The 27,077-nt window shown below is 43.1% G+C and overlaps 1 protein-coding gene across 3 annotated transcripts in view; it reads left to right on the top strand.

Moving 5' to 3' along the window:
• LOC147024939 (ubiquitin carboxyl-terminal hydrolase 17-like protein 6) overlaps positions 1 to 25,133 on the top strand; it is a 106,563-nt gene extending 81,430 nt beyond the window's left edge. For 2 of the 3 annotated variants that reach the window (XR_015059271.1, XR_015059273.1), the window contains exons 17-21: positions 7,347 to 7,426; positions 22,032 to 22,257; positions 22,440 to 22,493; positions 22,588 to 22,666; positions 23,486 to 25,133. The gene's annotated coding sequence lies outside the window, so the exon portion shown is untranslated. Of the gene's footprint in view, positions 1 to 7,346; positions 7,427 to 22,031; positions 22,258 to 22,439; positions 22,494 to 22,587; positions 23,421 to 23,485 lie in introns of those variants that run through there. The other variant, XR_015059272.1, reaches the window with a different exon arrangement.
• Positions 25,134 to 27,077: the final 1,944 nt, after the last annotated feature.

The following is a 27,077-nucleotide window of genomic DNA, read 5'->3' as shown; positions in this document are numbered from 1 at the left end:
TGTCATGCAAATCATAACAGATAATGGACATCCAAAACCAACCATAACCATGTTGTGGAATGTCAGCTGAAGGTCTCACTTGTTGTTTTCAGCTTATCTGGAATTTAGATTTCAGATAAGGTATTGTCATCCTGCACCGTCCGTCCGTCCATCCGTCTCCTTTTTTGACTTCCCGGCCAAACCACAAGGCGGATCCAACTGAAATTTGGCAGCAATGTTCCTCTCCTGATTGGTAACAGGAATTGCAAAGCTCGTTCCGGTCTCATGACTTTGTCAGTCAAAATGACCGACTTAGTAAATTTCTTCAAAAATCTTCTTCTCCAGACCCACCAGTCAGAATGCCACCAAATTTGGGTGACAACATTAGGCCAGAGTGGGGATGTTATTTCATATTGTGAAAGTTGTGTGGATCACCTCACCAGAAGTGTTTCATAATGGCCGACTTCGTGAACACTTGGGAAAATCGCATTAATTCCTTTCACAATCTTCTTCTCCAAACCCACCAGACAGAATGCAACCAAATTTGGGTTTCAGCATTTGACCAGGGCCCAGATAAGCCTGGTCCTTTAAAAAAAGGACCACGTCCAGTCGTCCTTTAGAAAAAAAAAAGTTATATAATGATGGGATGGAAAACGTGTCCGGCGTTCTGAGAAATCCATTTTCTGCAGGCATGGGTTGCAGGGTGTTTCACATTCCAGGAATAAATTGCCTCAGCCTTGTGAGGTTATACAATACTTTTATAAAGCAAATGATTACAATCAGAGGAAATATACAGTGCCAACAGAAAGTCTACACCCCTTTTCAAAATTTTCACTTTTTGTTGCCTTATCGCCTGGAATTATATTGCATTCAATCAGACTTTTTCCACCTTTGTTTACACATCGTAACCCACAACTTCCAAATGAAAAACAAATTCGACAGATTTCAGAAAATGAATTTAAATTACAAAAATACAACATCTTGTTTGGATAAGTGTCCACCCCCTTATAATAGCAATTGTAAATTAGCTCAGGTGTAACCACTCACCTTCACAATCATACACCAAGTAAATTGCCCTCCACCTGTGTTAAATTGTAATCATTCTGATTATTCCAGAACAAAATCAGCTGTTCCTGAAGGTTTCCTCTGCTCGGTATTGCATTTCACAGGAAAGACGCAACCATGAGCACCAAGGAGCTTTCTTTCTTCACCATGTTCACCATGGATCACCATCTTTCTTCTATTTGAGCTGACCCACTCACACCATTACCTTCAGGATTTCTTCCAACAACCTTCCACTCCCGAATCTAACCTAATCTTCAAAAATCCATCAAAAATTTTTTTTCCTTGTATCTTTCTTAACTGTACTCCTCCTGTAACCACGTATCTCTCCACCCACTTCCTGATACTTTTCATCGATCCAAATTCACCATACACCTCCACGATTTCACTTCAACCTTTCCTTCTCCGAATCTTACGCAATACTTATTAAAGATGAATAAAAATAGATATTCACTTTTGACCATACACCTCCCGTAACCACGTGATCTGTTTCCACCCTCTCCGTTTACCGATCCAAATTCACCATTCACCTCACGATTTTTTTTTTCTTCAACCTTTCCTTCACCGAATCTGATGAAAACTCTCTCAAAAATAATAATAATAATATAAACAATCTCATGTCATGCTTCATCTTCCTCTTTCATATGTGTGTCCAACTGTTTAAAAGGGGGATGGAAGGGGAGGTCTAAAAACTGTCTAAAACGCCCAACTGTTACAACGTTTCTTCTCTCCATTCTTTGAATTCGCCTTCATTGCATCCCTCAAGAAATGTCTTCAGTCGCATTTCTGAACTAAAAATAAAAAACCCAGTTTGCTTTGCATGTTCGCTTTCCATCAACCATTCTTTTTTTTCCAACTTCAGTTCCAATTCACCCCTCTCACCCCTCCCTCTCAAAGCAACCATCACACTCTTCTCCCTCCAAGCTTCCCTCTCACCTTTCTCAAAAACTCCCCCCTCACCTTTCTCTCTCAACTCTCTCCACTCACCCTTCTCCCACCATTCACCCCCCTCACTCACCATTCTCAAACTTGCCCCCCTCACATCCACAAAGCTGCCTCTTTCCAATGCCCTCTCACCTCCATCTCATAACTCCACCTCCTCAAATCCTCAGCTACCTTCTGTCCCCTCTCTTATTACTCTCCACTTGGCCTCAATCCAGCACCACAGAGCCTTTTCTCCTCCTCATCCGCCCCTCCCCTATCTCTTATGCAATCCCCCACACTTTCAACAACTCTCCTTACCCCCCCCTCCTCCCTTGTCCTACCCTCCCCCTCCCCTCCCATCCCCTGCACCCAAAGCCTTCTCCCCTCCTTCTTCATTAACAGTGTGGACCTCAAATATCCGGGGCCTTTGCTCAAACCTTCCATCTCTTCGGGATCTAATCTTGACAAATTTCCCTGAAAATATCTGCTGTTCTTCCTTCGCTCCAATCGGTTCTTCTGATCATGTGCTTGTCAAAGTGGACATCTCTCTGGCTGTTATCAGAGAACCACCTCAGCGCTGTCGAGTCTGACATTTCACTCAGGCTGACTAGCAGGGTCTCCAAGCAGCCATCATACTTCGAGACTGGTCTCCCATCACTACTTTCTCCAACATCAACTCATCCTGGGGATTTTTTCAAAGAAACTTGCTCTCTCTTATGCGCAGATTTATCCCCTCTCGTCTTTAGTTGTCCTACCCTTCCTCCCGCCCATGGTTCACTGAAGATTGTTGTGAGGCAGTTGTCCTGAAACAACTTCCCTTTGCCTCATGGAAAGCAAAACCAACTGAGGGTAATCTCAGTTCCGTCCATAAAGCTTGGAACAAGTTGTGTCTTCCTTCAGGAGAGCCAGAAAACAACATCTTTCCAATCTCAAGTCTGAACTCTCAAACCTCTCTCTCTCTCCTCCAAGTCCTGGTGACATCAAATCTGTTTCTGGTGTATGTTCCCCCTCCATCCCCTCCCTTATGTCTAATGGCCGCACTGCTGATACCACACATGAAAAGGCTGAATGCCTAAACTCGGTGTTTGCATCAAAATATTGTGTCCGAAACCCATTGCTTTCTGTCCCCACCTTACCCAGTCACACCCAACTGTCCCTGGAATTTGTGTCCTTTTCTCCTGACAAGGTGGAGAGCTTGCTGTCAAACCTCGACTCAGATTCTGCAACCGGTCCAGACGGCATCAGCCCACGTGTCCTCAAAGCCTGCTCCTCTGCTCTATTCACCCTCTCATTTGCTAAAGGTCATCTGCCATCTGCTTGGAAATCAGCGAACATTACCACCCTGCATAAAAAGGTGCACAAACAGATCCCTGCAACTACAGACCAATCAGCCTTCTCCCGGAATCCATCATCACTTCAGACATTAAATCCTTCCTCTTCTCCAATGGCTTGATTTCCAATCATCATTTTGGTTTCAGACAGGTCACTCTCCCCTGGATATGCTGCTGCTCTCCCAACAATAGATGGAGGTACTCAATGCCAGACATGAAATCAGAGCCACATCCCTCGACATATTGCGTGCTTTTGACACAGTCTGGCACCCTGCCCTGCTCACCAAACTCTCTTCTTACGGTATCCAAGGCCATCTCCACTTATGGCTCGCAGATTTTCCCTGCTGTCGCAGCCAACGTGTGGCCCTAAATGAAGTTTTCTCATCCCCTCTTCCTGTCCAGGCTGGAGTTCCTCAAGACAGCGTTCTGGGCCCTGTTCTTTTTCTGTTTTTCATCATTGATCTCTCCGACTCCTTGAAAAATCCTCTTTACCTCTTTGCTGATGACTCCACCCTCTGCCATACCATCTGTCTTCCCTCACACCAGCAAGTAGCAGCTTCTTTGCTCTCTACAAACTGGGTAAAATCACAATCTGGGCCCATCACGTGGAACATGTCTTTTATTCCTGACAAATCTCACTCTATCTCTCCAAAAGGACCGTTTGGAAATCCACCCCCCGCCCCATCTACTTTCTCAACAATCCGCTGGAAGAAGTCCTTTCATTCAAGCTTCTGGGTCTCAATATCTGCCATAATCTTTCCTGGGAAAGCCACATTTCCAACCTGGCCTCCAAAGCCAGTCGCCGACTGGGGATCCTCCGTCATACAAAGTCCTTCTTCGGCCCACCTGAGCTCCTGATCACATACAAAGCTTTCGTCCACAGCCTAACGGAGTACTGCTCTCCCCTCTGGGCTGGTGCTCCTGCCTCTCACCTGTCTCGGCTTCACGCTGTGGAAACCAAGGCATTTAGGATCCTTGGTATCTCCTGCGGTGAGGCTGAGTCTTTGGGCCTCTCAATCTCTCACCGCAGGCAGGTCAGTGGTCTTTCTGTCTTCTACCGTCTCCTCTCCGGTCTTGACCCCCTTGCTCTGTCTGTGATATGTCCCCTCCATATTTCCGCAGGGTACTCAAGGTCCGCCAGCAACCCTTTTCTGGTAAAACTACCATTATCATGAATCACTGCTCACCTTCACTATTTTTTCCTGCCTTTGGAATAAACTCCGCACTCTCTTAAATCCCATTCTTCCCTCCAGGCCTTCAAAACAGCCGTTCACCACTTTCTCTTCTCTTCTGCAATCCAAAACCACAATATTTTCTCCCCCCATTAATCTACCCCAAACGCACCTCCTTCAAATTCCCTGCTTTCCTACCTGAAAGTCCCTGTAATGTACATCTTGTATACCCCGTGTTCCCCACCCCATCCCTCTCCCTTCCACGGATCTCCTAATGTCTCTGTTCCCCACTGTTTTGTCCTTCCCTCTCCCGCCCCTCTTGTCTCATGCCCCCTTGTGATGCTTTGTGTATTCGCTCTCATACGAGTCTTGACAATGCAGACAAAAAAAAAAGAAACAAGTGAAATCCTTCAATACAGCGCATGTGGTGAAGCAAATGAGTACACTAATGTTAAAATATGCAATTTATGCTTTTTCAGTTAAAAAAACAATTAAAAAGCGTTCTTATATTTGAAATGCAAAAATCTTGTTATTATTGTGATAAGCACCTTTATATATAACAGAAGGAATGAAATCGTTCGATACAGCATGGCAGGGGACCGCAAAAGAATGATAGCATAAGAAGAACTTCGCTTTCAGCATTCGGCGATCGGCACGAAATGTGATGGTGGGCGGAAATGACGTCTTTCGTTCGTTCGTACATGAGGGGCGTGTTTCTTTGTTTTTTTCCGTCAAGCAATAAATTAAATGGTTTTCACATATATAACACATTAGTTTCACAAATTTCCATTGAAATACTTGGGTATTTCCGGCAATTGTCGCCATTTCCGTCGAGGTTATGCACTGCATCAACCGGACGGCCGTCATTGGCTGTCTTGAGGCACGTGGGGGGGGGGGTGGGACGGGGGACACCAGAGACGTGGTAGACGCCGGCAGGGACATTTCAAACTCGGTGCAATTGCATACAGCGCACGTGCTGTAAAAAAAATAGGAGCATTCAAAAGACCTCTGGGATAAAGTTGTGGAAAGGCACAGATCAGGGAATGGGTATAAAATATTTCAAAGGCCTTTAATATCCATTGGAGCACAGTCAAGACAATCATTAAGAAGTGGAAGGCATATGGAACCACCAAACCCCTGCCTCGATCAGGCCGTCCCGTCAAACTGGGTGACCAAGCAAGGAGGAAACTTATGAGATAGGTCACCAAGAGGCCATTGGCAACTTCGAAAAAGTGCTACACGCTTTTATGTCAAAGACTGTTTACTGTGTGCATGTGACAGCAATATCCCAAGCACTCCACAAGTCTGGCCTGTGCGATACGGTGGCAAGAAGGAAGCCATTACTCAAAAACGTCCACCTTGAGTAATGTATGAGGGATGCAAAAAAAAAACACTCTGGAGATGCTGAAGCCATGTGGTAAAACGTTTTGTGGTCTGATGAAACCAAGATGGAACTTTTTCACCTCAATGCAAAACATTACATTTGGTGCTAACCCAACACAGCACATCACCCAAAGAACACCATCCTAACTGTGAAGCATGGTGGTGGCAGCATCGTGTTATGGGCATTTTTCTCATCAGCAGGGACTGGGGCACTTGTCAGGATCGAAAGGAAAATGGATGGAGCAAAATACAGAAAAATCCAAGAGGAAAACCTGCTGCCCTCTGCAATAAAGTGGAAATTGGGACGGAAGTTCACCTTTCGGTGTGACAACGACCTGAAGCACACAGACAAAGCTACACCAGAGTGGCTAAGTAACAAATCGATAAATGTCCTTGAGTGGCCCAGTGAGAGTCCCGACCTAAAGCCAATCGAAAATCTGTGGCACGACTTGAAAATTGTTGTTCATCAACGCTCCCCACGCAACTTGATGAAACGGAAGACCAAGAAGGAACTCGAAGAAGTAAAGAACAAAGATGGAGTCATCAGGAGGAACCTGGATAGGATTCGGGTTTCAGCCACTACTCCACAACCCTCAATCCCATTCAGGCGCAGCCAAGTGAGCCTTACAGAAAAAATTCTGCAAGAATCCATTTCTCATTAGAAACACAGATAAAAGAGAGGAATAGAAAGTAAAAGAGATGAAAGAGAATAAATAGCCAGAATTAGAATGAGCTTGAACAGTTTTGTGCAGTGGAATGGCCAAATATTGCCCAATCAAGGTGTGCAAAGTTGGAAGAGACCTTTCCCAAGAGACTCACAGCTGGAATTGCTGTCAAAGGTGCTTCCACCAAGTATTAACTCAGGATGTGGACACTTATCCAACCAAGCTATTCTAGTTTTATATGTTTAATGAACTTTCTGAAATTTCTGGAATTTGTTTTTCACTTGGAAGTTGTGGGTTACCATGTGTAAATAAAGATGGAAAAGTCTGATTTAATGCAATTTAATTGCAGGCTATAAGGCAACAAAAGGTGAAAAATTTGAAAGGGGATGTAGACTTTCTACAGTCACTGTATACACGAGCCTGTCATGTGTGCTTTGAATTTGTCCAAAATTTGTGATAATTGAAAGTTCTCTTGATGAATTTTTTTAAACTTTAAATTGGACGACGTTTTTGATAAGTGGTTGCAAATGGGCTTGAAAAAGATACTTTGCTCTCTGTTTCAATTGAAATATTTTGACTATTCCAAGTGAGCCACCTGCCTGAATTGTATTTTCCTCTCTACCATGATTATTCACACCTTCAATGTTTTTCATTTATGTGTGACATGTAACTTTGGTTTTGCTTCAATGTTTATGTGGTTTCTATGTTTTCATTCCCCTTTGGAAGGTGTTGCATGTTTACTCATTCTGCTGAACAAACTTGGTGTTTAAAGAGTTGTTTTATATGACATTGAAGCCAGTTTTCTCACAATTATTTTCACTATTTTCCAGGAAAAGAATCAACGGAGAGAGAAAAGAGTTGTCAATTTCTTCCATCACATTTGTCAATACTTCAAGAAAAGTTAAGTAAGGTAAGGATCCATCCTCATCTGTTTTCATGAATGTCGAAACACCCTCATTTTTTGATTCAATCTCACATATTTTAGATGCCATTGTCTTCTTGTCATCATCATTCATTACCACCGTAGTTGTTGTTTAAAAATGTCATTCGGCTCAAGCTACACAAATTTAATCAGGAAGTAATCTAAAACACACAGCTGAGCCAAAAGACATGAAAAGGTCCAATCATATTTTGGTCGGCTTATAATGATCGGATGAAATATCGAAGTGTCGTGGTATTTTCTGTGACAATAGATCTGGAAATCTGTTTCCAATCTCAATGGATCATATTTGCATTTAACGTTAGAGTTGCACTTGATTTGTGAATCTTCATTTCGGCTTGGTGAAATGCAAGTGTAATCAAAGGATACATATTGATGGTTTTAGATGTTTCTGTCTCCCTGTTTGAGAAATCATTAAAAACGATTGTATTAAGTTTGGCACAGAGTCTGCATTGGGAGATGCTCATCATCAGCCAATGCAATGCAAAATATAACACAAAACAATCAGATATTGTTTGGAGCTGATATCTCTTTGGGATTACTGACAGGAATGGTAATTAGTCGGCAGATCCTATTGTACAGGGAATTGGAGAAAGGAAACAAATTTTATCATCCAAATTATTTTCTTAAATATCCAATTCGTTCTTATCCATCATTACCTCTGCCACTGAAAGTGGAAGGAGGTTATGTTTTCACCCCGGTCTGTCTGTTTGGTTGTCTGTGTGCAGGATATCTCAAAAAGTTGTGGATGCATCCAGATTAAATTTGGTGAACAGGTTGGGTATGTGAGAAAAATGACCTCTTTAAATTTTGGTGAACATCTGGATCCGGTTACTTGAATTTTTTTAAATGATTCTTCACCATTGAGAGATAGGGCCAAAAACGATAAAGAACACAATATCTCAAAAAGTTGTGTGCAAATTTGGATGAAACTTGGTGGACAGGTTGGTTGTGTGAAAAGGAGGAATTTCCTTTGTTGAAGATCCAAATGCGGATCTGGATCCGATAATTATTAAATTTTAAAAGTGATTCTTCATCATTGAGAGATGGGGCCAAAAATGAGATTGTGCATTAATTTTCAAAAATGTATTGGGCCCGATATGTTCTCGTGGATCAGGCATTGCGGGGTTGGGGGTATGTTCATTGCGGGGTTGGGGGTATGCGCTCTAATGAGTGCCATTCTAGTTTCAGAATAAAATGAGCTGTCACTGTATGTTTCTCAACCATGAGCACCAAGGAGCTTCCAAAAGACCTCTGGGATAAAGTTGCGGAAAGGCACAGATCAGGGGATGGGTATAAAATATTTCAAAGGCCTTGAATTTCCCTTGAAGCACAATCAAGAGAATTATTAAGAAGTGGAAAGTGTATGGTACCACCAAGACACTGCCTCGATCTGGCCATCCCTCCAAACTGGATGACCAAGCAAGGAGGAGACTGATCAGAGAAACCAACAAGAGGCCAATGGTAACTTTGAAAGATCGACATGCCTTTATGGCAAAGACTGGTCACTCTGTGCATGTGACAACAATTTCGCATGTCAGGTAAGGCATGGAGCATGCACCAGAACATCGCGTCGCTGCCTCCACTTTCCGCAGGTACTCTATGGGCTTCTGTCTGGTGATCCCCCAGGCAGATGCCTGGCCCATCCCCATCTCCTTGAGATGTTGATCAAGCTGATGCAATCATGAGGCACGTCGTTGGCCCCTTGGCCTCCTCCACTCACAAGGCTCCTTCGCTGAGAGAATCTGGTGAGCATGATCAGTGTGAGGAAAATAAACCATATGTCCATGCAGCCGCAGCTGACGCTCACGGACTATGGAGGAAACAAATCACATTTAAGTCTCTGTCAGCAACAGCTCATTGGACACAAAGTCTGACCAGCGAACAGTTTGGTGAGCCAAAGATTCCAGGAAGAGACCTGGTACCAAAGGAATTAAGTCACTGTCTCAGATCCCTGGTCAGAGTCTCACATCCATAGAGCAAGACTGGAAGCACCAAGGACCTGAAGACTCGGACGTTCCTCCTCCTGCACAGGTACTGGCAGCACCACACCCCATGATCCAATGAATCCATAACTCATCAGGACGTTTGACCTCTGGCTTTGACCTCGGACAGCTAGCAGAGACATGAATATCACTGCCAAGGTAAGTGAATCTCTCCGTGACCTCAACATCCTCACGACAAACAGGTACAGATAAGATAGCAGCATCCAAGATGTCATTGAAAGCCTGGATCTTAATTTTGACCCAGGAAACCCTTAATCCCAGCAGCTCTGACTCTTTGCTCAGCACCTCAAGGGCCCCACAAAGGATATATCGTATCTCCGCAAAGATGACTGCATCATCTGCGAAATTAGGGTCAGAGGTCTTGGCATTCCCAAACGATGCACCGCAGCTTGATCTCTCCGACATCCTCCCGAGAATGCAGTCCGTACAAGCGCTGAAAAGTGTGGGGGCCAGTACAGACCCCTGACAAACTCCAGTAGCAATTGGAAATATGTCAGAGATGGTATCACCACATCTCGCAACACTCTCAGTACCAGAGTATAGTTTAGACATCAGATTGATCAGTTTTGATGGCACCCCACGAAGACCAAGAATCCTCCAGAGGACATCCCGATTCACTGATTCGAACGCTTTACCGAGATCAACATCAGTTGCAAGCAAACCCTTCTGAAACTTGTCTGCATTCGGTGAGGACTCGAAGAGCAAGGATACGGTTAATTGTTGACCTCTTTAGTGTAAAGCCTGACTGCTCTGGACGCTGGTGCTCAAACAGATGGTGGCGAACCCCATCAAGAATAATCCGAGAAAAGACGTTGCCCGGCACTGAGAGCAGTGTCACTCCTCGGTAGTTGTTGCAGTCCTGGCGATTCCCCTTTCCTTTCCAGAGAGGGACAACAAGGCCTTTCTTCCAGTCAGTTTGGGTGATGCCTGTGTTCCAGGCAGACCACATAACTGCATGCAATGACACGAGTACAGCATTTCCACCAGCCTTGAGAAGTTCAGCATGGATGCCACAGATCCCAGGAGCTTTACCCCATTTCAACTGGTTCACCACAGCCTGTTTTTCCACAAAAGACGGTGGATCGCCGATGATTGGAGTGACAGCAACAGGGATAGTAACACCACAGACATCTAACTCGACAGCTGGAGGATCAGCCTGGCAAGCCTTTCAAAGTCACAGGCCCAGCGGGCCTTCACTTTGGACTCCTCTGTCAAGAGCCCACCACCCTCCGCTCTAACTGCAGCACACCGAGGGATGGGCTTGGAGGAACGCAATTCACAAATTCCCCTGTAAGCAGGAGAGAATCACTTGACCACAGATGATGCTCTACCCTTTCACAGATTCCTCGCACATCGGCCTTCTTGTCCACCCTGAGCACATATGCCGTTTTACGCCTCAGCTCCCTGAACAACTCAGCTCTGCCATTCAGCCTGGCCTTGCGACTCTGGTCAGTGGACTCCAGTGTCCCTTGAGAGACAAAATTCTTCTTCTTCCAAATGAGTTTTAAGATATCCACCAGCAACACCAAGGACGGGCACTCCACAACTCTTCAGGATTCCCTAAAGCACCCCCCCCCCAAATCTCCACTCAGCCTGTTCGCAAACTCCTCAGCTACCCTCTTACCCTCTTATCCTTGAGCTTGCCAACACCAAGCCTCAGCTGGGATGGTACCACTCTCCCTGATTAAAGCTGGAAATTCAGAGTTTCTACCACAAGCCTGTGGTCAGTTTTGAGGAACTGAGTTCTCCGCAGTTCTGGATTATCCTCCAGCGACCATCAACGAGCACATGGTCAATCTGCTTTGCCACATCAACAGCGTTGGCAAACCAAGTCCAGCGATGAGCCTGTTGGTGCTGTAACCTGAAACCATCATTCCTGCTCGTCGTTCCTGGTATGTGGTTCAAGAGTCGACGTCGTTCCTGCTGGTTGTTCCTGGGTCGTTCGAGCATCGTTCCTGTCCATTGTCCTTTCTTCATTCCTGTCGGCTCGTTCTGCCCGGCTTGAGATCGATAACTCCGCCTTCTCAACCCGCCCTTCTGTCGTCATCGCCTGCGACTCTGCCTCCACTTCTCCGCCCACACTTGGCTGACTCCACTCACCCACCCACCTGGTCCCATCTACCACTCCACCCACTCGCTCTCGACTCCACCTTCTCGATCCAAGTCCCTTCTTTCACGCCCGACGGTCGCATCTCACTCCCTGGACCGACGCGAGCTGCACGAAGTGCCACGAAGCAAGAAACGGCATGCCAGCTGTCAGGGAGGTATCGCCCAGCGGGGCATCCCCCCAAAATATATTAGTGGCGCAATCGAGCAATCGTGCAAGGTATTCAGAGACCGTTAGCCTCATCTGCTCTCCTCCTTTTTCTCTTCATTAACTCTTCTTCATCGGGTGTGTGTGTGTCCTGGCGCCTGTCCTCGTCAGTTAAGATTGCAGAAGATGATTATTATTATTTCGGGTTAAATCTGCTCTGTGTCTGCTTTCGTAAGTTGCTTGTTTATTGTCGCACCTCATGCTTCTTTCTATCCCTGCATTACCCACACCAATAAAACTATTCACTGCACCACATAACTTTCCTCGCCTGCTTTTAAATAAATTATTATTAGAAATGTTCCCAGCTCATTTTCGTCTTTTCTTTCATTGGTCCAGCATGGTCCGAATCCCAGCTTAGCCGGGGCTTTATTCCCAACAATCTGTTTCTTTCAGCCAGTACATCCTTGGCAGTGTCAATCGGCTGCATCCGATCCGGTAAAGTGATCCGGTTCGGACAAGGTGTACTGAGGGCGTGTTCCCCGATAATTAAATCGCATGATTAATTAGGTAACCCGGTTAACCCATCGACGGGAGGACCCCAGGTCATGCGGTTGAGTTATTGGCGTTCACAGTCGGTTAGCGACCCGCCGCGTGACAGAATTATCTGTGTGCGGCTGCCTATAATTCCGGGGAGTCTGGTGGGAGCCGAGGTTGTGACCCCCCCCCCCCAGTGGTCCTCTCCTCTCACCCCACCCCTGGCCCGCAGCAATATGCAGATACTATATATATATATATATATATATATATATATATATATATATATATATATATATATATATATATACATATATATATATATATATATATATACATATATATATATATATATATATATATATATATATACACATATATATATATACATATATACATATATACATATATACATATATATCTATATATATATATATATATATATATATATATATATATATATATATATATATATATATATATATATATATATATATATATATATAGTTATTGTTATAGATTTCCGTCGGCATTCGCACGACCGCTTCAGTCCAATCGCATTCGCGCGCCCACTGAAGGCCGGAATCCATTCGTAGCTTTCCGGACAACCCCGGACCTTTTAACGCACCATAAACTTGTCAATTATTCTGTCCACGCGCTACAGGGTGAATCGTCGAATTGTCGATATACCTAACTATTTGCGCGGACAGAAATACCGAGAGTTTCTACCTCGATGGGCACTTGTACGGAACGAGACGTTAGGCGTGCTCGTCCTGTGTGTGTGTGTGTGTTGCCGAGCGGTTTTAAATCTCCAAGTCCCATCGGACCAGATTATCACTTTTATCGGCTTTAATAGCCAGTTAATTCCCCAAACGCGTAGTGGCAGTCAATGTAATGAAAATGACGCAAACGAGCAGATTGACATTTAAACAATGGGGCATTTATTCACAGTAAGCACATAATAAATGGGGGGGGGGGGGGGATGGGGACAAGACATGAGCAAAAAGCCTACAGCCGAGGTCTATGCGATAATGTACACGCAATCGTGCACTTAACCAGCAATTCTACTTAATGAGACAAGGTGCCACAGACTTCTATACAAGACCCAAGGAAAAGAAATAGTATAGGGCTCGTGAGCCTTTAATGGTACTCAGAGCCGGGATGACCAAAAGACTCCAAGAGACCGGGCTGGTTACCTGGCCGCCCCTTGGTGGCGACTCGACGGTCTTCGGGTCGGCGACCCCTGTCTCTGTTCCACCTGGGGCGTCACAAAACGCGCCAGTCGCTTGAGCGGCTTAAGCAGCTTGGCCAGCGGCTCTCTTTGGCCGCTTGGCCTTCCCCGCGGCCTGGTCAATCGGGCTTGGCCGACGACGCTTCAGAGGAGCGAACGGGCCTTGCTCTCTTAGAGTTGATGCTCTTTGAGGACCCGCTCACTCCTCAGCGCTGCTCGAAGCTCTCAGGGCTGTCTGCCCAGACCGCGACACAGCTTCGATGCGCCTTTCTCTTCAGCGACTCCAAACTCCGTCCTTCTGCCGTTGCGCCTCGATCCCTCCCATATCGCTCCACACCAACTCAACTCCAACTGGCTCGTGGGACGCGACTCCGCCCTTTTTATCGGGTGGGGGTGCTCGCCCTTCGAATCTTCACCTGAGGCTGGCTCCGCCTACTTTCACCTCTGCCCTTTTACCCCTGGTGGAAACCCCATTTCGGATTGGCTGGCTTATTCCGAGGCAGAGCCCATTTTGATCCGAATATGCAAATCAGCCGTTTCACGGCTCTTTGCACTCGGACGTTCTGATTGGCCAGTCCTTTCCGAGGCAAAGCTCATCTTGATCCGAATATGCAAATCAGCCGCTTTGCGGCTGATTGCACACGGACGGTGGAATGTGGCTTCCAATGCGGCGCGGTGTGTCTGCGACAACGGCATTTTGCCGCTGTTGCTGAGGAGGGCATGATGGTGTCGCGATGTTGATGGCGCTGTCGAGAAGATGGCGGTGTTGTGGAGTTGATAGCGTTGTTGAGATGTTGTTGAAAATAAAAGACAGAAAAGAATAACGGCTACCTCAAAGACTCACAGCCCGGCACATGAACAAGACCCGTTATACATCGGTGGGGGAATCTAACCTAAAACACGTACTTATCGAAATAACTGATCTCTGGGGAACCTGAATGGTGTTCTGTGAATTTCCACCACCATAACAAATATAGATATATATATATATATATATATATATATATATATATATATATATATATATATATATATACATACATAATTAGACATATCTACTATATAAATGGCAGTCCTTCTGTCTGTTTGTCTCTTTGTTTGTAACCAATAAGCTCCGAGACCAGTGAACCGATCTTGATGAAACTTTACACACATATAGACCTAAAATTCAGCTCCAGGATGTGCTTAGTGGCTTTCCATAAAAATGAAAAAATTATATATTAAAAAAAAATGATTCCATAAAAAATAAAAAAAGGCTTTCGAATAGTGCGCCGTCGTATTAATCATAACAAAAGGCTTCCACACATATAGACCTCACATTCAGCTCCAGGATGCGCTAAGTGGCTTTCCATAAAAATGAAAAAATATATATTAAAATTTTTTTTTTCCATTTCAAAAAAAAAGGCTTTCGAATAGTGCCCCGGCGTATTAATCGTAACAAAAGGCTTCATGGTTAAAAACGCTAGGGTTTTTTGAAATACAAAATGTTCGTATTCGTTGACTTTTTAAACATACACATTCTCCTGTTATAACAGCTTAGAAACCCGAAACATTATGCCACTGCGAAAGCGAACAAATTTAAATTCTCGAACTGCACGCGCACGGCAACAGCGACAGAGGCGTTCAGAGGTATGCCGTTTCATAATACATGTCTCCCAATTCTTACTTCAAGAACGGTTATAATTTTGACGTTATCAGGATAACAGACATAAATAAATCAAATACGCTGGGCCAGGCTGGGTTATGCCCGACGTATAAATTAAGTCACAAATGATGACATGAAACCAGCCTCACATTGTTGAGGCATTACGGTTTTTTATCTGATGCGGCAATAAATCTTAACATTTTTGAACTCGAGTCTTCTGCAGATAAAACATGGCGGGGAAAATATAATATTATAGTGGTGAAGAAAAAAAAAATAATGGTGGCAGCCTCTACAATTTCACAATTAACTCTGACATATTCTCCTTCAGATCCACCTTCATCCACAGGATTCCCGTGCGGATCACGGGTATCCCTGCTAGTATATTTATATATAGATATATCCACAAATTTATATGCACACACAAATATATGTATGTATACATATATTTGAAGATGAACAGTGCCTTTTCCACGACCACAGAGCCTACGACGATGGGGTTGGCAGTGACGCCTTTAAGCAAACAAGGAAAGATGATAATCCAGGTTGCTCCATGAAAGACAACCTTTTTCTCATGATCATGGATGACGGATTTGTCAGGAATGGCAATTGGGTGCCTTTGTTACCCTTCCACGACGATGTAAAATTTCCAGACAATAAAACCCTCGCAATCAACTGCTTAAGTCCCTTTGCAAGCTTCTGCATAAGAAACCAGCCCTTAAACAACAGAATGTGGACTTCATGGCTAAACTCTTTCAATGGACATGCTGAGCCTCTTGAAGCAGGAACAGAGGCAAACCTACCATGATTGGTATCTTTCTCATTTTGCTTTATTCTGTCCATGAAAACAAACACGACATAATGAAGATAACACCGAAGCTTTTCGTTCTGCACTTTTCAAGGTGATACACAGCAAAGAAACCAGAAACAATGATCACACATGCTTTTATAAGCATCTCCAAGTGAAAGCGACACCGATTGGTTCTGCATCCGTGACGTCAATCAGATTCTGAATCATTTTGTTGATGTAATCGATCTTGTTCAAGATTACAACTCCAGTGCCTTTATGTGGTTTACAGATGTGAATGTCGTCATTCCTCCTCAATGCTCGTATTGCCGTGATACACTCCCTCTGCATCTGAAAATCTGTGACGTCATTGGGAAGTCCACAGTATGCGTGTGCCAGGTCAGATAATATGGCCCTCAATGCTTAGTCTGCCTCATTTGTTGCAGGTTGATGCCTTGATAGTTGAGCATAAAAGAGTACAAACTCAGTGAAGATTTCTTCCCTCTTGATATCGTTATTGGGAATGCCAAAGTCAAAACCATGCGCCAGGGCAAACACTTCCGTATTGGACAAATGATGGATATTCTTGTGGAAACAAAATTTCAACGATTGGGAAGTGCAGCTGAGCATGACCGTACGTCACGTTTGGAAGGTCAGATCATCAAAGGACTATTGCAGTTCCACAAGTGCGGGGAACTATCTGAGGAGCAGTGCGACAGAATTAAACCTGTTGGAGCTCAGCGTCCAATAATGTATGGGCTGCCCAAGATCCAAAAGGAAAACGTCCCATTTCGACCGATATTGTCCATGATTGGGTCGGCAGAACATGAGCTGGCCAAGTGGTTGGGAGAGGTACTGCAACCAGTATGAGATTCACTTTCGCAATTCGTGATAAAAGATTCGTTTACATTCACAGAAACAATACGTGCAACAACATCGATAAGTGCGGACAACGTAATGGCCTCGTTTGATACACAAAGCCTGTTCACAAATGTCCCACTGACAGAGACTATTGATACATGTGCACATCTATGATATCACGGTGATCTGGAACATCTGCAGATCTCAGAATAAGTTTTTGTGGAATTGATGAACACAGCAACGAGGCAAGTTGAATTTAGTTTCAACAACATCATGTATGTTCAAACTGATGGAGTGGCCTTGGGTTCTCCATTAGGCCCAACTCTTGCGAATATCTTTATGGGTTATCACGAAATGCAAAAACTTATTGGTCTGCAAGGTTCAAATGCTCCCATCCGATATAATCGGTATGTTGATGACATTTTTGCACTGTTTTAGTCTCAGATGGCATGTGATACATTCTTGACAAAGCTCAATATGCTCCACCCAGCGCTGAAGTTCACCATGGGGCTAGAATCTGCAAACATCTTACCATTCTTGGATGTATCGGTTGAAAGAACCACATGTGGTTTCATTACGTCCATATACCGGAAGCCTACCTTCACTGGACAGTACACCCACTGGGCCTCCTATAGCTCCACGAGATACAAAATTGCCTTAACACCCTTGTAAACAGAGCTCAGAGGATTTGCTCTCTTCGTAAACTCCCTGTTGAAATAAACAAAATCATGAAGATACTTGGTGACAATGGTTATCCAGAGTGGATCATTAAGAGATACGTACACAAGTTTCTCAACACAAGAAAGGAACACAATATCGGTCCTGAGAAGTGTCCAGTATATATCAGGATGCCATGGAAAGGACATTCATCACGAAAGTTCGAAGAACAAATTAAACATATGGTTTCTCACACGTATCTGGCTGGGCATTCTCACACGTATCTGGCTGGTAATCTTTCCCTCTCGCCGTCTGCTTACGTCAGTCAACAAGGATGTGCTTCCCACCTTACAAGTTAGCAAAGTTATAAATGAGTTTAAGTGCCGACGTGAGGCTCGGTACATGGGATGCACAACCCAAAAATTGGCTGATCACATCAAACGGCATGTCCCCCTGGTGATCCTAGGAAAGAACTTGGGAACGAGGACGCAACCGGTATGAGCATGCAAGAACGTTCAAAGACCGTCGACCATCACATATTCTTCTTCCTCTGCCATTGCACGGCACCTGGAGGCCAATCCAGATAGTGCAGACCAGTACAATGCAGATATGTTCAAGATTTTAAGCCAAGGTCGAACTACAATGCATTTATTTATGCATGTATGTTGGAAGCAACCTTCATCCATTCCATGGACCCGACATTGTGTCGACAAACGGAATTTGTACATTCTCTTCATCTATTTCAACACAGAAAGATTACAGGGATTTCTCGACAAGGGTTGGAGGTAATGACTCAAATGGTACGTGATCTCGGGTAACTCCAGCCAATCGGAGCCAAGATTGCGGTGATGGAATCAACCAATGGGAGTTCTGAATCTGATTGACGTCACAGATGCAGACCCAATCGGTGTTGCTTTTACTTGGACATGCTTATAAAAGCACAGTGATCATTGTTTCTGGTGTCTTTGCTGTGTATCACCTTGAAAAGTACAGAAGAAAAGCTTCGGTGTTATCTTCATTATGTCATGTTTGTTTTCATGTATTTTTAAAATTCTGTAGTACCAACCATCTGTTCATTTATTTTATCCATGGAAACATGGAAATATTGGTGTGGTGTTCGATGGCAGTGCTACCGATCTTGATGTCTTGCTAAATAAGGTACTACTTCCTGGTCCAGACCTCAATAATAGTCTCCTCCAGGTATCTGTACGTTTCAGACAGTTACGCATCGCAGCATGATCGACATCGAGCAAAGCATCTAAAAGAGTACATCCCCTTCTCAGTGGAACTACGTGGCAAACTATTAACCCAGCAGATGGATATTAACCCACTATTAACCAATGACCTGATGGAGTCATTTTGGCATCCTGAGCTCAGATTTCTCTGGGATTCTGAATCGCCCATTAAACCTATTTTGCCTGCTGTAGAATTGGTGAACGGTCGGAAGTTTCGTTCCATAACCATATTAGCTACCAAGCATGAACGTTCATTGGGAATACAACGTTTCACACGTTTCTCGAAGTTAAAGTTCAAGGCAATGCCTCTTCGTTCATCACCAACCCATTTTGGTCGTTTTGCAGAGATCTTCGGCTCTCAGTGGTGATGTGCACATCATTTGGCGAAGACCTACCATCTGGTCACGATGACGCAAAGTATATCTCCCGACCTTCCAGCCTCGTACGCAGTGGAAAGTCAAGAAATGCAACCTTTCTGTTAATGACATCGTTCTGCTGAAGGTGGATGCGCACAGAAACGACTGGCCCTATGGACATGTGATTGAGACACTGCCCAACACAGACGGTCGGGTTCAAAAAGTGCAAATCCACACCATGAAGGACGGCAAACCCCATATCTACCAGCGACCTGCAACTGAGGTCGTACTGCTTATACCAGTGGCGGAAGAGTGGACTTTCACATTCTTGTTCTGAAGCCTTTCCAGTGTTGCTTTGGCTGTACGCGTGGAGTCATTGTCATGTTGGAACGTAAATCTTTGCCACAGTCTGAGGTCTTTTGCACTCTGAAGCAGTTTCTCCTCAAGGATATGCCTTTACTTGGCTCCATTCATTGTTCCCTCCAACCTACCAAATCTCCAAGTCACTGTCGCTGAAAAGCATCCCCATAGTATGATGCTACCTCTACCATGCTTCACGGGAGGAATGATGTTATATGGGTGATGAGCTGTGCTCGGTTTCCGCCAGATATAGTGCTTTTCATTCAGGCTTGTCGAAGAAATTTGTGAGTCATCCTGTACATTTGAGTCATTTATTTAACAAACAACATGAACAAATACAAATAAACAAATACATATGCGCATGTGGAGGATCTGAACACACACTTGCTCCAGATCTCTGAAATACATGATAAAGTTAAGTCCTTTATATATAATCCAGTGATACATTTCCAAATGCTGGCGCCACAGTTTGTCAGGTCTTGATATTCCCAGGTGGAGCTCATCTTCAGCCTTCGTGCAGCTGCCAGCTTGATTTGGTTGAAGGATTGTCGCATATATTTCAAACCCAGATGTGTGGATTCTCTCCCGGCACAGAATGATAGAATGACGTCAAACTGAAACCATTTTAGGTATTTTGATAGATTTCTATAGTATGTCGGTTAAAAACCAGTCTGTTTCCAACAGATTGGGGAAATATACTATCTTGAAGCAATTAGAGCTTAGTGAATACATCTGGACATTTCCTTGGACCCACATTCTGGTTGTATTGAAATCATACTCCCTGTCCAGCTTTCTGGTGCCTTATATCTATCATTTCATAAAATACCTTTGTCAGTAAAATATATTTAAATAATAGGCAATTATTTCATGCTGAATTAAGCTTATTTGAAAGATTGGCCTGCTCATCATATCTTAACGAGACAGGTGGATCATCTTTCAATGCAAAGGAAAGATATGATTATGTTCATTAAAATTAAAATAGATACATGTTCAAGCACATGGAATCACACCATATTTGAGGATTTAATCCATTTATTTTCAGACCAAGTTTTAATTAACAACATTTTATTATTGTTTTTATCACCCTCAAACCCATTATGCTAATTTTGGAGAAATTGCATCGACAGGTTAAAGAGTTAAATTTTCGTCTCATCAGACCACAGAATGTTTTGCTTCATGCTCTCAGTCTTTCACGTGCCTTTTTGCAAACTTCAGGAGTATTGTCATATGCCTTTTTCTCAGGAGTGGCTTCCATCCAGCCACTCTCCCATAAAGTCTGGACTTGTGAAGTGTTTCAGAGATTGTTGTCCTTCCAGCAGGTTCTCCCATCTCAGCCAAGGGACTCTAGTTCTGTCAGAGTGGTCATTGGGTTCTTTGTCACCACTCTGACCAAGGTCCTTCTTGCAGAGTTGCTCAGTTTGGTCGGATAGCCAGCTCTAGGAAGAGTCTCGGTAGTTCCATATTCTTTCCATTTCCGAATGATGGAGCTCACTGTGCTCTTGGGAGCTTTCAACACTCCAGAAATTACTTTACCCCCTTCCTCAGATTATGCCTCCTCATAATTCTATCTTGGAGTTATATGGATAGTTCTTTGGACTTCGTGGTTGAGTTTCTGTTCTGGCATGCACTGTCAACTGTGGGACCTTATACGGAAAGGTGTTTTTCTTTCTAAATCATGTCCAATCAATTGAATTGGCCACAAGTGGACTCCAATCAAGTTGTACAGACATCTCAAGGATTAATTATCAAAGGAAATTGGATGAACCTGAGCTCAATTTAGAGTGTCGTAGCAAAGGGGTTGAATACTTATTGACGCAAGACATTTCAGCTTTTCATTCTTAATTAATTTGGAAAAAGATTTGTAAACATGTCTTCATTTTGCCATAGACATGCATACAGTACACACACACACACACACACACACACACACACACACACACACACACACACACACACACACACACACACACACACACACACACACACACACACACACACACACACACACACACACACACACACACACACACACACACACACACACACACACACACACACACACACCAAATTTTCATGCTGTGATTTGAGCATTCACAGCCATCAAGAAAGGATGATTGCAATGATCTTTTCATAATAGCCATGATTTGTTGAGAATGTTTGCAACATATTCTTTCCCATACGAGGCTGCATTCTTTGCCACTCCGATAGTTTGGTCTTCTTTGCAGCAGTGTCACTGTGACAATATCATTGCTGTTCCATTTGGTTGTTTAAAAACGTTGGTCGGCTCAAGCTGCACAAATTTAATCAGGAAATAATAAAAAACACACAGCCTTGACAAAAGTTATGCCCAGGCATATTTTGGTAGGCTTATAAGGATCGGATGAAATACCGAAGTATTGTGGTGTTTTTGGTGACAATTAAACTGGAAATCTGATACTCATCTCAATTGGTCAGATTTATATTTAATGCTCAAGTTGCATTTGATTTGTGAATCTTCATTTTGATTTGTTGAAATGCAAGTGTAATTAAAGGATACATATTGATTGTTTTAGATGTTTGTCTCCCTGTTTGGGAAATCATAAAATGATTGTATTAAGTTTTTTGCACAGGGTCTATGTTGGTGGGGTTAACTCGGCCTGTCATCCTTCCAAGGTCAGCAAAATGGGTGCCAGCATGCTGGTATACTGTGTTGGAATGGCAACCCATCCAGGATTGTGCCCAATAGCCAAGGAAGCTGCTTCAGCAGCACCAACGCTCTGCACAGTCTTCATCTCTGCACAGAACAAACAGACATCATCTCTGCATGCTCTGCACAGACTCTGCATTGATCCCAATCTCCTCCTCCTCTATGTTGGGAGATGCTGAGATCTCATCTGGAGTGAGTCATTGTCAGCCAGATACAATGCAAAATATAACACAAAACAATCAAATATTGTTTATTGCTGATAACTCTTTGGGATTACTTTTGGCACAAGGAATCCTCTGTATTTTCTTAAATATCCACTTTGTTCCAAACCATCATTTTAAGATGGTTTATCATTTTGTGCTCTTTCTTTTTAGGACAACGGGAAACCTAAACATCAACGAAACGAGAAGATAAAATTATGGACAGAGGTGGGTGATGTACCAGGTATAGAATACATCTCAATTAATTTCTGCCAGCTGTCCTGTATTCTTGGTTTTTTTATTTGATATTTTCTGAGTCTAGGGAAAAGTCCCACATTAAAGAATGATAATGAAGACAAAAAAGGAAAACGACACAAAGAAAAGAATGAAAATGAGCAGAGGTAAGGAGTAGCATGTGAGTGAATGTGAGTAAAAAGAAAAAAAGAAAAAATATATAAAAATGCAAAAAAAGTAAATAAATAAAAATACATGTAAAAAAACAAAATTTGAGTAAAATGACAAAACAATAGGAAACAGAAGAACAGGATTTCCAAACTCTATCATATGACAGTGGAAATTGTGGAGAAGCTAAAGAAACCATTGGTTTACACGTGACATTTCACATGGCATGAAATTAATCTCCTCCATGTACATAACATCCACGGAAATGACTTTAAAAAGTATTTTTCAAGAAGAAATTGATTTATCATCACCAACATACTTATAAATCATGTCATGCAAATTATAATCACATTAATACAACAAAGTACCTGATAATTCTCATTGGAAGAAATGTTGGATTGGAGGAAACACTTGTCACATGTGCTTTCGGTTTTCCAAGATTTGTGATTATTGCAGGTCTTATTGATGAATTTTAAAATTGAAAATTGGGAGATGTTTTCAAGAAGAAATTGCAAAATGGCTTGGAAAAGATACTTTGCTCTCTGTTCCACTTGAAATCTTTCGACTGTTGCAAGTCAGCCACCTGCCTGAATTATCTTTGCCTCTCCATCATTATTTTTCACACATCCAATGTTTTTTCATTTACATGCAACATATAACTTTGGTTTTACTTCAATGTTGATGTGATTTCCATGTTTTCATACTTCTTTGAAAGGTGTTGCACGTTTACTCATTCTGCTGAACAAACTTTGCTTTTCAAGAGTTGTTTTATATGATATTGAACCAGTATTCTTTCAATTTTTCTTCCTTCTTTCCAGGAAAAGAAACAACATAAAAATACAATTTTGGGGAATTTTCTTCCTCACATTTGGCAATACTTTAAGAAACGTAAAGGTAAGTATCCAGCTTCATCTGTCATTGTGAATGCCGTACCACCCTCATTACCCCATGGGGTTTTCCACCCCACAGGGTGTAAGCGCCGCTCGCGTTTTCTCTTTTCTTGTGTACAGTTCATTTGAACGTCTATTTATCCATTATTCGTGAACAGAATTCGATGAAAATTGACACCCATATACTAGACACATGGGCGCAGGCATTAACTGAGCAAAAAGTATGATTCTGGCCCTTTGGGCCGAGAAACGGCCCTTTCGGCCCATTTTCTTAAAATTGGTATTAAAAAAAAATTAAATGTGCTGGGCAATGCCCAACGCAAATTAAGTCGCAAATGATGATATGAAATCAGCCTCTCTTGCGAGATGTTCTGCTTTCTTTTTCTGATGCGATTAAAATCTCACCAAATTTCAAAACTATCTGTCGTCCATGCTATCGCTCACCTGAGAGTTGTATGATTGAACTCCCACGGGGTATGTTCGCAATTCGAACTTGTTTTTCACTGAATCTTACATCTTGTATCCCATTGTCTTCTTGTCATCATTGTTAGCCCCCGTTGTACTGAGTCTAAAATGTGAGCTTATGGATTTGGTCTCGATTTTCGTGTGTGTGCATCCGCAACCATATCTTGGACATGTATGGATCGATTTTATTCGTCCTTGGCACAAAGACAACAAATGAAGTTTTCTTTTGCACATCATTTTGTTTTGCGATGCAATCAAAGATGGCTGACTGAGAGACTGGCAGCCATTTTCATTGTACATAAATATGGGCTTGCCCTTTAATTCTGTACAGCAAAATTACTAAAACATCGGGGGCGATGACATTTTGTGTCTTTTTTACTTGTTTATTTTGTGACACTTTTCATGCTTGATTAATGCAATGTTGTTGGAGCAATTTAACGGACTTGGTGGTGGAATGGTTGGAACATCTACTCTGGTATAACTGAGTCTCTGAGGCTGTCATACAAAACATTTAAAAAATGGCACGTGTTGCTTCCTTCCATGATCCTCAGCATTTAAAAGGAGGCTGGAGCATTGACAAACAACTATAATTTGGCACTACCAGCCAAGGTTTTGATGGGCCTCATGGCCTCCTTCTACATTGAAGTTTCATGGAAGGAATGTGTATATGATGATGGGGTACACTCCATGATGGGGTACACGGGGTACTCCTCAACAAGGGTCTGGAAAATTGGGCACTGTTTTTGAGCAAAATTGGGAATAACATTGATCCCATCAGATGTTAACCCACCATGCTAACTCAAGCGAAAGCAGTTCCCTGTTAGACTTTCCAATTGCATGACCAGAAACAAATCACAAGGCCAGACTCTTGACCAAATTTGCATACACATGGTTGCCCAGAAAAAAGTAAGCTATTGCTTTTAACATGCTTATGTAAGTTTTGGTGAAAGGAATCCAAAATAAACAAGTCTGAAGACGACGATGATTCACGAGCGGTATTTGACGGTGTAGATTGTTTCAGAAGTCAAGGATGAGACAATGTGATAATGTTTGACCAAGTTATAAAAATGATCAACATGATGTGGTACGAGTGACAGATTATTAGCTGCAAAATGTCAAAAACCCGGTTTCGTTCAACAACTAAAAAAATTTGACCTTTGCATAACCTTTAAAGGTCCCAAAACAATGTTGTGGACATTAAAATAAGGAAATAGGATACGTGTTATAGCTTTATGGAGTTAGTTCGTCGAAGAAGGTCGAAAACCCAGTTTGATTCCCACAACTTTGAAAATTTGACCTTTGTGAACTTTAAAGGTCAAAGCTCAAGGATTATGACCTTTGGTGCAAAACTTCCTCTGGAACATTCCAGGAACAATATAACGTCATATAGGCTATATGGCATTTCACACTCCTCGGATTATCCATACTGATGAAATCAGCGTAAAAACAAACTTGAAGGGGGCGCCACGGGCAAGGTGTTCGACATAGAAAAAAATGGTTTCAAGACTTTAGGTGGGGAATGACCTCAAGATTATGCATAAAAAAATATTGTCATCCCAGCTCTGAAAGTTTTGGCGGTCGTCTGATTTTTATGTCAAAATTCGAAATTTTCTAAGTTCATGACCTTGTGACTAAAATGAAAAAAATCGAGCTCCGTGGGGCTATGCAGGTGCCATTGGGCTAACCAAATACCGAAACCCCTGCCAGATTCGACAACCCCCTCGGAGAAGATGGATTTTTATGTCAAAATCGCAATTTTCTAAGTTCGTAACCTTGTGACCTTGACCTTGGGACGAAAATGAAAAATCGAGCTCCGTGGGGCTATGCAGTTGCCATTGGGCTAACCAAATACCGAAACCCTGCCAGATTTGACAAACCCCCAAGGAGAAGATACAAATTGAAATCGGCTACCCCCTAAAACACAATTCGCAATTTTCTAAGTTCCCTGCCAGATTCGACAACCCCCTCGGAGAAGATGGATTTTTATGTCAAAATCGCGATTTTCTAAGTTCGTGACCTTGTGACCTTGACCTTGGGACGAAAATGAAAAATTGAGCTCCGTGGGGCTATGCAGGTGCCATTGGGCTAACCAAATACCGAAACCCTGCCAGATTCGACAAACCCCCAAGGAGAAGATGCAAATTGAAATCGGCTATCCCCTAAAACACAATTCGCAATTTTCTAAGTTCGTGACCTTGTGGTCTTGACCTTGTGACTAAAATGAAAAAATTGAGCTCCGTAGGGCTATGCAGGTGCCATTGGGCTAACCAAATACCGAAACCCCTGCCAAATTCGACAAACCCCTCGGAGAAGAAATTTTTTGATGTCAAAATAGCAATTTTCTAAGTTCGTGACCTTGTGACCTTGACCTTGGGACGAAAATGAAAAAAAAAAAATCGAGCTCCGTGGGGCTATGCAGGTGCCATTGGGCTAACCAAATACCGAAACCCTGCCAGATTTGACAAACCCCCAAGGAGAAGATGCAAATTGAAATCGGCTACCCCCTAAATCACAATTCGCAATTTTCTAAGTTCCCTGCCAGATTCGACAACCCCCTCGGAGAAGATGGATTTTTATGTCAAAATCGCAATTTTCTAAGTTCGTGACCTTGTGACCTTGACCTTGGGACGAAAATGAAAAATCGAGCTCCGTGGGGCTATGCAGGTGCCATTGGGCTAACCAAATACCGAAACCCTGCCAGATTCGACAAACCCCCAAGGAGAAGATGCAAATTGAAATCGGCTACCCCCTAAAACACAATTCGCAATTTTCTAAGTTCGTGACCTTGTGGTCTTGACCTTGTGACTAAAATGAAAAAAATCGAGCTCCGTAGGGCTATGCAGGTGCCATTGGGCTAACCAAATACCGAAACCCCTGCCAAATTCGACAAACCCCTCGGAGAAGAAATTTTTTTGATGTCAAAATAGCAATTTTCTAAGTTCGTGACCTTGTGACCTTGACCTTGGGACGAAAATGAAAAATCGAGCTCCGTGGGGCTATGCAGGTGCCATTGGGCGAACCAAATACCGAAACCCTGCCAGATTCGACAAACCCC

This window comes from Eptatretus burgeri, chromosome 6 (genome assembly GCF_056783735.1).
Source record: "Eptatretus burgeri isolate ZD-2024b chromosome 6, Ebu_testis_v1, whole genome shotgun sequence".
Classification (NCBI taxonomy): Eukaryota; Metazoa; Chordata; class Myxini; order Myxiniformes; family Myxinidae; genus Eptatretus; species Eptatretus burgeri.
This window is presented reverse-complemented; position numbering and strand designations above follow the sequence as displayed.